Genomic DNA, 14,354 nt, shown 5'->3' with positions numbered 1-14,354 from the left:
ATGTAGTTACAACTACGTTAGGAATACATCCTCTATAGTACGCATCCTCTATAGTAAAAAGTTCCAGATGAGCATGTGAGATCTAACAGGTAATTACAACTATGTTAGGAATACATCCTCCATAGTAGACTCACACATTTCTGCTCTTACCAGGTGAATTGTCTAATAGTTAGTTCTGAGATCTCTTAATACTAGTTGTCATCACATAATTTAATTATATGTGATAACTAATGATGAAATCTGAATGTGAAAAGAATGCTTTTTTCCCCAGTGAAAACTAGGCTGAATGTATTGGAAGGACAGGACGTGAGCAAGCCATGCAAATTGGGCACTGGAAAAATGACTATAAAAGATTAGAGAACAGTGAAAAAGAAATCTAGAAGGATTCTGCATCAGATTTCTTTACACATATCTTCAGGTTTATTTCACTTTAAAGGAACTAAAACTAGATAATGGTGAGCATATGTTATCTGTGTGGTTTCTTCCAGAAAAGCAGTGCTGAATTGCAATTAGCAGACCCTCTACTGAAAGAAAAAGCCTTGCCAAATTGATGTACATTCATATGTTTTAAAGAAAATAAAATGTTTAAGATTTGCATAAATCAGCTTTTAACAATTCCCAATTTTAATTGGCATTTTCAATTAATTTATTGTGGATACTTCTTGCTTTCAATAAGAAGGCTACTATCGTACTTGACTTCCTTTTTCTTCCATTTTCTTATCTGTAAAATAGATATCAGAATTATGATACCGACTTCATAGAGTTTTTGAGATAATTAGCTAAAACAATCTACTTAAACATGTGGCATATAGAAAGCATTTGATTATCGTAGTTATTATTCCTTTGCATTACGTGGAGGAGAAACAGGCTTGTGATACTGTAGGTGATAAGAAGTTAACAATGAAGATTCGGGGAAGTGAAGAGGCTCAGAAGACCACCCTCCCATAGTCACTGTCTTGGAGAACTGAAGCAGCATTGCAGATCCTTAGGAGTTCTATGTCCTCTTGTCCTCTTTGTCAATAGCACCTATTGGGACCCACTCTAGTGAATTTGTCATTTTCAACCTCTTTTCTAGCTGCTTCTTTTTCTACTCTTGGAGTCTCACTACAACTTCCCTGCCTCTGTTTCTTCTCTCTACTTCTTGTGTCACTCATTCAACTAGTGCAGAGAGAGGCTGTCATTGGGTTGGCTGCTCTTTGTCCAAAGAAAGGATCATGTGTGTTTGGCACTTGACCACCTTGTCAATCACCAGACTACCATATACATCATGTGGCCTTTACTTGAGAAGCAAATATCTGGTACAATATGTTGTGGCCAAGATATCTGTGTCTAATGACACTGAGAGCAAGACAACACATGTACTTCCCCTCTGACCACAGGTGTAGTAACGGTATAGAGTCTCTGGAACATCAGTTGATGGCTGATGGTCAGCCTGATACCTAGCTATAGTCATGGTGGACATTTATACTGGTATTCACTCTGTTTGATCAGTGCTGGGGCTCTACCAGTTGTCTTGACATTCACCTCTGCATAGTGATTATTGGAAGATAACCACTTGGAAGAAGGGGCATTATACAGTAAAACATGGATGGAAATCAGGCTATAGTTTTTAATCTTGGCTTCATCATCAGTAACTCTCCCTCTCTCTCTCTCTTTCTCTCACATACACACACACACACACACCATACATTTCTCATTCCAGTTCTCCAAAAACTAACTTGAAATAAAAGTCACGTATTACTATCACAAAATATTCTCAAAGTATGCACTTGAGCAAAGGCATAGAAAATTTTTCCTCATTATTCCTCCTGTGGGCTACACTCTGCCAGAGTTATGGTCTTAGATGCCTCATAGAAGCACCAAGAAAAACACAAGCATTGAAGCCATTTGCCCAAGTGAAACCAGAATGTGACAACATTTGCCATTCTAACTGCTTAATATTTCAGCATCCTTCAATCGTTAGTGAATATGTACATTCTATCTTTAGAACACGTCTAGAGAAAACAGTTCCACAAATGATGCAGAGGGAATCCATCTGGAATCAATTGTTTAAAATGCTCAGCAAAAAATCTTCTTCTGTTTGGAACACTCCAATCCCCTAAATAAATTTAAGATTAAAATAACTCTCCTAGCTTACCTCTGGCCAGAAAGTTTGGGAAAAGGGGTGTTCCAACATTATGGAGTAAGAATTTCCATAGAAGATTCCGCTATGTTATGCCCAATATCTAGCTGATTTCTTCTGTCCTTACACCTCCCTAGTCTCCCCTACCTTGCATGAGCCTGGCAGTTCATTTCTTGTCTAAATAGAGTAAAGGAATAGTGAGTTCACCCTAAGAGAGAGAAGTTAGCACCAGGAGGTACAAATAAAATGAATAATCAAATGGGCTATCTGGGCCTCACACCAACCTCAGCTAACAGTATCCAGAGCATTGCTCAGTGATGTGCATTTTGTCACTTGGGGCAGAAGGAAAAATGTCTTTCCATACAGCCCAGGCCAAAAAAGTCATTTTTTAATAGGGAGCTAAACTCACTCACTCTTCCCAGCGTGGACCCTTAAGGCTCTTCTGGATTGGGTTTCATGGAATGTGGTTTTATCAGAAATATCCTTGGTTCTTACTTCGTACATATTTCAGGGTATAAGTAATGAACCAGACATTACACGGAGTGATTTTCCAAAACATCAGGAAAAATACATTTCCTCCATCAAATGGCTTCCCCTACCCATAATCCCAAGCTTCACGTCTCCCAGTGTCTCCTTTTATTCATCCTAATTAGCAGTAAGTGAATCCAGTCCCATTCTGTAGTCAGCCAATTTACAATTGGATTTTATGTGCATTTTAGACTCAGCAACCTGCTGTTATCCAGCCCCAGATACCGCCTCATCTATGATCAAGGGAAGTGTCTGTTTTTGATTTATTTCTACTCAGCAAGAAAAGTTGATTCTACGCCTATATCCGACACACTATTACCTTGCACTTTTTGTATATTTCTCATTTTTGAGAAGTTTACAGTGTTAACATGTGATGGCTAATTCATTGTTTGTTTTACTGCTGAGTTGACTGCAAAGGGTGGGCATCAGGATCCATTCTGTAAAGAAAAGCTATCCAAGGTCAAGGTCACAAAGGATGGTGCGGAAGCAGGAGGGGTGTCAAATAACCAGACAGAGACAAGCAAGTTGTCCATTCTCCAAGTTATCGCCTCAGGATGACCTTTCTGAGCTAGGAATCCTCTCTCCTAGAAGTTTACCTTATTGGTAAACTACTGGAGAATGTTCTCTGTAGCCTCCTCTCTGCACTCCCCAACCCCCACCTTAATGCTTGAGGGCCACAAGGACTTTTATGAAAAGGAAGAAATGATCTTCACACACGTAATCCAATTCAGGATCAAAGAACCTCTCGAAACTAATGATTTGCTATCTGATACTCATGGGTCATTTTACAAAGATGTAAGTCAGAACCTGCTCCCTTTGCGGAGCTCTTATTTATCCCATACTGGGCTCAGACTGAGCCCTCTGGGATTTCTTAACTACGCCTTAGAATGAGACGGGCCTGCCTAAAAGTCCACAACACCCCTGATTGGTAGACCCAAGATGTGTGAACAAAAAGCAACCCCAGACTCTCAAAAGGCCATTGCCCTGGGTTCCTTTTGTGCCCAAATGTCCAATTTCGTATTCACAATGACATGCTTGAAATTTCTCAGTGTGTCTTTTTATTCAGTTTAAATAGCAATGAGTAAATTTCTTCTAGAAGAAGCTTGAGAGGGAGAGTCTCCTTGTGGCTTGGCCAGAATTTGAGCTGAAGGAACCAATCCTTGTTATACAGCCATTTGGGATCAGCAACCCAGGCAGGCTGCCCACACCCTAGGTGCATCTGGTTCATCCTTGGATAGCCGATGTGGCCTTTACAGCATTGGGAATAGTGCCTTTTACTCTGTCCCAGGTACCACATGAAAGCCACGTCCTGCAGCAGCCTCAGGCCAGGACTACCCAAAGCCCTGCTATCTTCACCGAAGGTTTCTGCCTACACTGACCACTCACCCCTCCGCACTGAACATAATGTCCATGACTGTCCGTGAAAACTTGCTCAGTCAAAGCCCATGGAAAGCACTCCTGGAACCAACCTTGTATGTTTTTATACTGGCACCTCTAGGGGAGGTCACTTAGAGCCCTACTTCTCCTCTATACCCCTGTCTCTGAAGACCTTGCATTACTATCAATTTCACAGTCTAGGCTAGTCATTTCCGAATCATCTGTACTTGAAAACATCTTTGGTAGGAGAAGGGAGGAACTAGATACAGAATTATGCATTTATCCATTCTGGCCGGGCATGGTGGCTCAAGCCTGTCATCCCAGCACTGTGGGAGGCCTAGGTGGGAGGATCTTTTAAGGTCAGGAGTTCGAGACCAGCCTGACCAACATGGGGGAAGCCCCATCTCTACTAAAAATACCAAAAAATTAGCCTAGCGTGGTGGTGCATGCCTGTAGTCCCAGCTACTTGGGAGGCTGAGGCAGGAGAATCACTTGAACTCGGGAGGTAAAGATTGCAGTGAGCCAAGATCATGCCACTGCACTCCAGCCTGGGTGAAAGAGCAAGACTCCATCAAAAAACAAAAACAAAAACAAAAACTATACATTTATCCATTCCAAAAAAAATATGTATTGAGCACCTATTATAGGCAAGACATGACGGATACATGAATTACAGTAATGAAGAAGTTACAGTCCCTGACAGCAAGGACACACCCAACATGCAGCCTATGTCTAAGAGAGTATGAGAAGTCTAGGGAACAATAGGCCCTAGGGCTGTGGAGGCAGAGGGGAGGGGGTCTAACCATATGTTACCAGGATAAGGGAGGCCATCATAAGACATCCAGACACCCATGTGCTGCTTCACATGTGTTTATTAATTGAATAGCTAAATCCACAGGCGTATTATTTTTTGTCTGTCTGAGATGAATTTAAAAGTGTACTAGATGTGTAGAAACCTTCTGTTCTGTGTGACTCATTCTTCGATGAAAGCACTCCTATCATGAGGAGGAACGGCAGGGATTGTGGAGCTGGCCTGCCTGGTGCACACCTCAATTCCCCCTTACCAGCTGTGTGATGTCGGGGAAGTTACTTTAAACTTCCCTGTGCCTTGGTATCTCATCTGTAAGACAGCATGATATTACTTACCTCATAGGGATGGGATAAACAGTAATAGAATTAGTACGTAGAAAGGACTTAAGTGGGGCTTGGCATGTGATAGGTCTTCTGAAAACATTAGCTGTGGTTATAATCATGTGGGGGGAGACATAAAATATTTTGTGGATTCAAATGGGCTGTGGTCAGAGAAATACAAATCAAAACCACAATGAGATATCATTTCACCTCAGTTAGAATGGTTATCTTGAAAAAGACAACAAATAATATATATTGCCCAGAGAAAAGGGAACTCTTACACACTGTCGGTGGGAATGTAAATTAGTACAGCCATTACAAAAAAACAGTAAGAGGATTTCTCACAAAAACTAAAAATAGAACTACCATTCAATCCAGCAATCCCGCTACTGGGTATTTATCCAAAGGGAAAGATATCAGTACATCAAAGGGATACCTGCCCTCTGATGTTTATTATAGCATTTCACAATAGCCAAGATACGGAATCAACCAAAGTGTCTATCAACGAGTGAACGGATAAAGAAAATGTAGTACATATATGTATATATATAAACAACGGAATACTATTCAGTCAAAAAAGAATGAAATCTTGTCATTTGCAGCAACATGGGTAGAACTGGAGGTTATTATATTAGGTGAAATAAGCCAGGTGCAGAAAGGCAAATATCCAGACTTGACCACCTTGTCAATCACAGGGCTACCATATACATCGTGTGGCATTCACTTGAGAAGCAAATCTCTGGTACAATCTGTTGTGGCCAAGATATCTGTATCTAACGACACAGGGAGCAAGACAACACATATTCTCCCACTCTGGCCATAGGTGTAGTAAGGTTATAGATTCTCTGGAACATCAGTTGATGGCTGATGGTCAGCCTGATGCCTAGCTATAGTCATGGTGGACATTTATACTGGTGTTCACTCTGTTTGATCAGTGCTGGAGCTCTACCAGTTGTCTTGACATTCATGTCTGCATGGTGATTATTTGAAGACAACCACTTGGAAGAAGGGGCATTATACAGTAAAACATGGGTGGAAATCAGGCTGTAGCTTTTAATCTTGGCTTCATCACCAGCAATTCTCTCTCTCTCTCTCTCTCTCTCACACACACACACACACACACACACACACACACACACACTCTCATTCATATGTGGGTGCTAAAGGTGTTGGTCTCAGGAAGGTAGAGAATGGAATGACCATTACCAGAATGGGAAAGGGGGAAGGGAGGAAGAGAAGTTGGTTAAAGGGTGCAAATGTACAGTTAGAAGGAATATGTTCTAGTGTTCAATAGAACAGTGGAGTGCCTATAGTTAAAAATACCTTATTGTATATTGAAAAATAGCTAGAAGAAAAGATTTGAAATATTTCCAGCCCAAAGAAATGATAAATGTTGGAAGTGATGGATATCCTAAATACTCTAATTTGATCTTTACACATTGTATGCATGTATCAAAATATCACATCTATCCCAAACATATGTACAATTATTATGTATCAGTTAAAAAATAAATAACAAAAAACAGGCTCAAACACTGAGAAAATTTGGAAATGAAACTTTATTTCTAGGGGTCTGGCTGGAAAGAACTGAGTCAATTATATCAATGGGCATAAATCCTGTAAGTTGTTCTCCCCTGTCCTGAGGCAGCAGTGCCTGGGCCAACTCTTCAATCTTGTTATGTTCACTCCTTACCTGGTGCTCTCTATACATTGGTAATAATCAGCGAGGATGCATTGCCTGAGACTCTTCCCTGATAAAGGTGTATGAGGCACAGGCAGATTATTCCAGGACATCCAGTCCTGACGGACTCTTCTCTCCTATGATCTTTCTTCCAATAACCCGATCTGCTGCAGCCCCTATCTCCATTCACTAAGTTTAAGCCTTCACATTCCTAGATTCCTAGATTCCACATCCACAGTAATTTTACTTTCCTCCCAGCTACACAGTAAAAACTGAGGTCGTGGGCACTTCTGGCAGGGGAGAGGAGGCGTGGAAGTGAGGTGAGGAGGCCTTCCTTGAAGTCATGTCAGAGTTAGGGGGATGAAAATGCACAATTAGAGTGGTGAAAATCTATGTTCTTTGCTCTCCAATTTTTATTTGAGCTTATTTTTAGTATCTGAGTAGGGGTTTACAATTTTTCTCTCTTATCCATGACTTCCATTTTCCTGTGATGTTTCATTACCCAGGAACAAGAAATATAAATAACCAAGACCTGCAGTGAAACCTCCTAAGTCCAAATGTCATTTGCAATTACTCAGGCTTTGGCTTCAGCAAGATTAAATGCTACTGTCTCACAGAGGTCTGGGTGGGTCAAGAATAATACTTCAATTCTTTCTTTCTATATATCTGTCTATTTGACCATCTACCTATCTTTCTGTCTGTCTGTCTATCTAATCTCCGGCCACATATGTATGTATGCATGTATCTAACATCTGTCTGTCTGTCCATCTGTATCTATTTATCTCTCCCTCTTTCCCTATCTATTATCATCTATCTATTTGTGTAATTAATGTATTGTGCCTCCAAACTGAAAAAAATGACAATAAGAGTGTTTCCAAGACACCTGGGCTTTGAGGAGCAAGACAGTTTTTGGATATATGTGTGTTTACTACAGGCATAAGAGACAGGAGTGCATGAAGAACCAGTGAGGAAATTACTAGACAACTACTCGATGTCAAGCACTGTCCTAGACACCTCACATAGGTCATCTCATCTATCCTCACCACAATCCTGTGAGGCAGGTTGAAGTCTTTCTACTTCACAAAAGCAGAAATACGAGGCTCAGATAAATGTTCTATTTCACATAGCCAAGAAGTAGTAAATTTGTCCTCATTTAATTAACCTCATTTCCACAAAGAAGTGGATTCAGGAGAAAATAATTTTCAAACAATTAAATAAATTTTAAAAACCTAGGCATGAATGCAAGTGTTTGTGATCCACATGGTACCCACAGACGCACACAGCAATTTAGTGCCCAGGGCCCAGGAGTTTGAGATCACTCAACCCGTGTCTCTGTGGCATCCCCTTCTCTTTCTCCCGTTAAGCATCCTTTTACCCACCACTTCTTCCTGGACAAATTTCCTCCTCTTTCAAAACAGAACATCATCAGTTGCTTACCTAGTCTGGAGGCCCCACCCACAGTGACTGTGGGATTGTTTTCAGGAGCCCTCATTGGGACAGAAGAAGCTAGAAGCTCCCATAATACTTGCTTCTTATGCCACCTTTATCCCCTCAAATCCTCACAAATGAATGAATGGGGAATATCCATTTGGATGAGATTTCAGTGAGGTAGCATTATTTAAATATTAAATATTTCAGGTAAATTTTTTGTTCCTAACAAAACTGTTTCCGTAAGTACCTTAAGCCGTGTGAACTAAAATATGGTCCAAGTGCAGTTTTAAGAGCTACAGTCAAGTTTAGCAGCATCTATTGCTCTAAACTGAACTGAGTCATTGAGGTTAAGTCTTTGCCTTTAGGATGGAAACCAGGTCAACCAGCAATTAAAGGGACTGACGCCCTGTGAAAAGAGCCCTGAACATGCATCTGCCATTAACTATCTCAACCAGCTACGTGACCTTGGGGAAGACACCTTTCTGCCTTTCTTTCCTCTCTGTAAGAGGAGACCCAGGAGGTGGATCCTGCTGGTCCCAGAAGGTGCTGTGTCTGTCAAGTGAAATAGTGGCTGTAGGAGAGCTTCGGAAAAAATATTTTATGTAAGAAATATTAAGTACACAATAAACACTACTTCCATTAGGCCATGAGCTGAGTCACTCAGACTGGCAATGAGGTAAATGATGAAGGACAAAAGGTCATGGCTGACTAGATGTCCTCCTGAGCTGAGTCACTCTCCTGGGGCCCTCTTTTCATTGGGGTGAGTCAACAGAGGGTGACAGCGAAGGGCCTGTCAGGTGAGCAGCAGGGGAGGGAGGGGGTTGGACTTTAGGAAGTGATTCATGCGGTAGAAGGTGAGTGAAAAGGTAGGAACAAATAGGCAGCTAAGGATACTCCATCAGTGAGAATTATGGTTTCATTCCAACAGTCACTCTCCTAATATGCACTGGGCACCTACTATGCGCAAGGCACCAGGCAGGAGGCTGTGGGGGATTCTGGCTGCATGGCATAGTTCTTGCCCTTGGTCATGTAAGTAATGAAGTCTAGCGAAATGCAGGATGAAAGGAGTGCCCTTTATGAAGTAGAGTAACCTTTCCCTAGTCATGTATTAATCTGTGTGTACATTTTAGGCGTGCTCAAAACACCACCCTTAGAAAGGAAGTAGGGCCAGCCCTTACCGTGCATGGGAGAGTCAGATAGTCCCATCTGGGAGTTGGGCATGCAACGGAGAGGCAAACCAGGCAGCAATGCCAGAGTAGAGGTCTGTTTGTTTTGAAAGAAGACCTTAGGTGGAATTAGGAAGCTACGGATACTACTTGGTCACCAAATATGGCACAGAACAGCCTTCAAGTTGGTTTAGTGGGAGTCAGTGGGACAGTTCCGTTCCTATTTCTGCTTCCAGAGTGCTGACCTATGAACACATGATCACTAATTCACTGACTAATCCATTCAAGCCCTCAGTGTCTCTACATCCACATTTGTAAATTACAGAGCATGATATCTACCCTCTGGGAGAGCTACGACAATTAATATGGTAATACATGTAGATCACCAATCAGGCACTCAGTAGAATTCATGAACGAACTCCTATGCCAGCTTTTTCCAAAGAGCTGATACTCCCTCAGTTATTGTCCTCTGGAAGTTAATGTGATTGGAAGGAAATGGATCTTAATAATACTTCCCTACTGAATAGGTTTCATTTTAAAAACCATATCAATATCAAATCCCCCCTCCCCTGGCTTTTTTGGATTTTCTCAGTACATAGCAAAGACCCCTTCTTATGGAGACCGAAGTTATTCTTTATCTGGTAGAATGCATGATAGATTGGTTTAGTGAACAGGGGCTGATGACTTGCTGCCTCTGCATTTATCCAAAGAGGGACAAATTATGTGGAAATATAATTTTCAAGTGTGTTATTTGACTGTTCTTTGAGTCCGCAGTATGCTGCAGTGGATGGAGATAATTTCACCTGCAATATTAAGAGCTGGAGCTAATGAATCTTCATATATTTTCGAACTCGTCTATTTTTATTTAAAAGGGATGAATAGTGGCAGTTTGGAAAGGTGCAATGTTCATTGGCGCAATAAAAAATAGATGGCATTGCAGCACAAAAGTTCTTAATGTCCTTCCCTAAGGGGGAAAAATAATTGCTACAAGGAATTAGAATTTAACTCCTAGCTCTTACTCCTTCAACAAGTTCACTATTGCTTTTACTTTTTTCCCTTACAGTTTGCCCAATTTATGTGCAGAACATATTACATTTACATATACACGTTCATATTTTTATCTATATTTGGCATACTGATAACTAAAGAAACTTTCATTTTTAAGATTTTTTTTCTAAAGAACTCTGAGGGCTTTAGAGACTTAAATTCAACATGCAGAATTCCGACTTTGGGTTTTACTCTCATAATCGTACAGGTAAGTAAATAGTGGCAAGAAGCCACACATCTCAGAATTTCTAACATGAAAAGGGCCTCATGAAAAGAGGCTTTTCTAACATGAAAGAGCCTCAGCAGAAAACATCTCCAAGTAAATGTAAAGTAGACACGCCCTTGAGGGAACAAGGGGTACACCTGTGTTACAGAAGGAAGAATTTTAGTGCTATTTTCTGGATTACAGTTTCATTAGAGTATGAAGACCAGAATTACCACCTGGAGGGCAGAATTAGATTCTATTTATGTTGCTAGGATTTTTTTTTTTTCAATAGTGTGGCGGAAAAGAGAGTTCGGATGTATTGATTCTGACTTTGGCTTTTTTGTTAACTAATTATGTGATCCTGTGAATATCTTTTAGGTTTTTTTGAGCTTGGTTTTCTCATCTGTAAGAAGAAAGGGTTGGACTCCAATGGAACATCCTCAGCACAGTTTACTACCTACCATTCCCTAATCTTGTGCCCACCTCAGACATCAACATCAGTCCTGGCATTGTTTCTTGTTGAGCCCACCCTTGACCTTGTCACGTTTGTCAGTGTCATGCCCTAGGTAACCACCATCAATCAGTAAGAATTAACAGTTGAAATGGAATCTATTTGCCACCCCTGGTCTGGAAGATTTCAAAAGGTACCATCAAAATCTTAAGATTATCTTCCTTACACAGCCTGCCGATGTTTAGTGGCAATGATTTAAAACAACTGAACATTTGGAAAGCACTCATAATACCTTTTGTTAGATGAGCGCTCTGGGGAACAGGGCACCAGACTAATGAAGTACTTAAAACGTCTCACACATAGCCCTTGGCATTCCAGAACTAACTGATGGGCTGTTGGGGTCTGACCTCCGGATATAGAGATATCATCTGGTTTCTCCTAAATATAAGCTGCACTACGTGATTTTAAAACTATGCCACAAGCAAGGGAGAAAGAGAACATTTAGCAATAAAAAGATACAGCTATTGGCAGCAATGCACTATTAGATCCCTGTGGAATTTTTGAAGTTATGGTTGTTGAGATGGCACTGCAAAGACATACAGCTCTGAGCATGATCTCCTTTAGCCTCCTGGACCTCACTGGGGAAGGGCACATTAGCAGTCTGGGTCCGTAGCAAGGAATTGCATATTTGCATACATTACCCAGTGTGAGTGATTTACGGGAAGCATATTGTTCATGATTGCACTGATTAGGACTCTATGAATAGATGCTGATACATATTGTCCTGGGTTGTTCTGTTTAACTCTGGACTCTAAATTTCTTTGCCTGGAGAAATCAAGACATTCAAAAGAAACAACACATTTTGAAAACACACTATTGATTTATACCTGCAAAAAAGGACAATAGCTTTAAGGGGAATCAGGGCCCCTTTTGGCTGGTGTGTTCCTTTTGATATCATTTGAAACTCCGTGTCCTTCCACACGGAATTCATAAATTAATCCAGATGGAGATGCTCTGCTTTTGTTCTGTCTGCAAGTAGCTGTGATTTTTTCCAGAATTTCCTCCCTGGCTTAAGAAGACAATCTGACGACACTGCTTTGGTGCAGCAAAGATAGAGCTACCTAAGGTAGTCCAGGGAGGTCCACCCAAGAAGGAAGCTGCAGCCGTGTGCAATTCATCTGTGGTGTCCTGTGCACATTTTCATTTTTCCCTCCCTGCACTTCTCATCTCTGTGTAGCAAACACATATGAGCACTTGTATTAGTCTGCTAGTGCAGCCATAGCAAAATACCACACACCGGTGGCTTAAAAAATCAGAATTTATTTTCTTACAGTTCTTGACGCTCCAAGTCCAATAGCAAGGCACCTGTAAAGTTGGTTCCTCTGAGGACCCTGAAGGAAGGATCGGATCCAGGCCTTTCTCCTTAGCTTGCAGATGGCCACTCTCTTGCTGCCCCTTCACGTGGCAATCCTGTGTCTCACTCTGTGTCCTAATTTCCTCTTCTTATAAGGACACCATTTGAATTGGATTAGGGCCCACCCTAATGGCCTCATTTTAATTTTATTACCTCTTTAAGGGCCCTATCTGCAAATATATCCACACTCTGAGATACTGAGGCTTTAATATATGAGTTTTGGGGTAATAGAATTCAGCTTGTAATAGCACTCATTATGATTTAGGTTCTCTTTCTAAATTCTTCATGCATATTATTTCATCTAATTCTCACAGCAGCTCTAGTTCACAGTAAGCTAGGTGCTATTACTGGCAAGAAAACAGAGATACAGAGAGAAGATCTTGCCCACCCAAGATCTGAAACATACATGTATGCAGTTATTTTATTTGACAAAGAGTCATGTCTCATTTACGGCCATACCACCCTGAACATGCTCGACCTCATCTGATCTCAGACGCTAAGCAGGGTTAGGCCTGGTAAGTACTTGGATGGGAGTCATGCCTTAATTCTTTGAAGAATGTTTCATTATATTTGCTAACATCATAATAAATCTTGAACCTATGTGTCAACTTTCAAAATTGTCTTTTTTAAAACACAGGTGTCTACGTCAGGTTTCCTTTTTGCATTCAGTATCATGCATGGAGTAGATGCTCAATATTGAATAATTTGATGTGAAGCTTTTAATTTTATTTATTTGTTTGTTTATTTATTTATTTGAGATGGAGTTTCACTTTTGTTGCCCAGGCTGGAATGTAATGGCGCAATCTCGGCTCAACCTCCGCCTCCTGGGTTCGAGTGATTCTCCTGCCTCAGCCTCCTGAGTATCTGGGATTACAGGTACCACCCCCACCACGCCCAGCTATGTTTTTGTATTTTTAGTAGAGACAGAGTTTCACTATATTGACCAGACTTGTCTCAAACTCCCGACCTCAGACAATCCACCCACCTCAGCCTCCCAAAGTGTTGGGATTACAGGCATGAGCCACTGCACCTGGCTTGGGAAGCTTTCTCAAAGGCAGAAATAGGATATAGAAACTTGGAAGAGATCAGGTGAGGGGACTAACTAGATGGTGGTTTAGTGTGCTGTAATAAAGATGCTACATGAATATCAGGATATTGCAACTGTGATCAACATCTATTTTTGAAAGTTTGGTGGATATATGGGGAGGCCATATTTTCCTTATTATGATTTAAAATGTTGATTGATAGTGTTGGTGATACTCCAAGACCCTGAAGAAATAGGCATGCTTTTATCATTTTCTCTGGTAATTATCCCTGTGTAATTAACAGAAGAGGTAACGTGCAGGAGGAAGGTTATTACTTCTCCAAGGTCATAAAGCAGAAATGAGGTGGGGTGAGAGCTGACACCCAGCATAACATGATAGGTCGATCAATGTTAAATATTTTTCACCATGGGGGATTTAGGGCCTAATATCTCCATTTCTTATGCAGTCACTTTCCTGAAATCAAAAGATCAATCAGGGCAGACATTGTTTCCTGTTACCTGCACCTATATAATTTAAGTGGAAAAGGATGTGATAAATCTATATATGGAATACTTATATAATCAGTATGTAATTGTTATTTTGCCTGTTCAGACAAGGTATAAGGTGTTCAAAGCTGAAGCCTCCATCAGCAGCTCTGTCAATTCACACACAACCCCACAACAAAATGTTTTTCTCTCTTCCTTACCATAGTCACAGGAAATCCTCTACATCCATTTCAAAGAGAGACTTTATTTAGATATAACGCAAAGGTATCC

This window comes from Mandrillus leucophaeus, unplaced genomic scaffold (genome assembly GCF_000951045.1).
Source record: "Mandrillus leucophaeus isolate KB7577 unplaced genomic scaffold, Mleu.le_1.0 Scaffold430, whole genome shotgun sequence".
NCBI lineage: Eukaryota > Metazoa > Chordata > Mammalia > Primates > Cercopithecidae > Mandrillus > Mandrillus leucophaeus.
The sequence above is the reverse complement of the archived record's forward strand: the minus strand, read 5'-3'. Positions refer to the sequence as shown.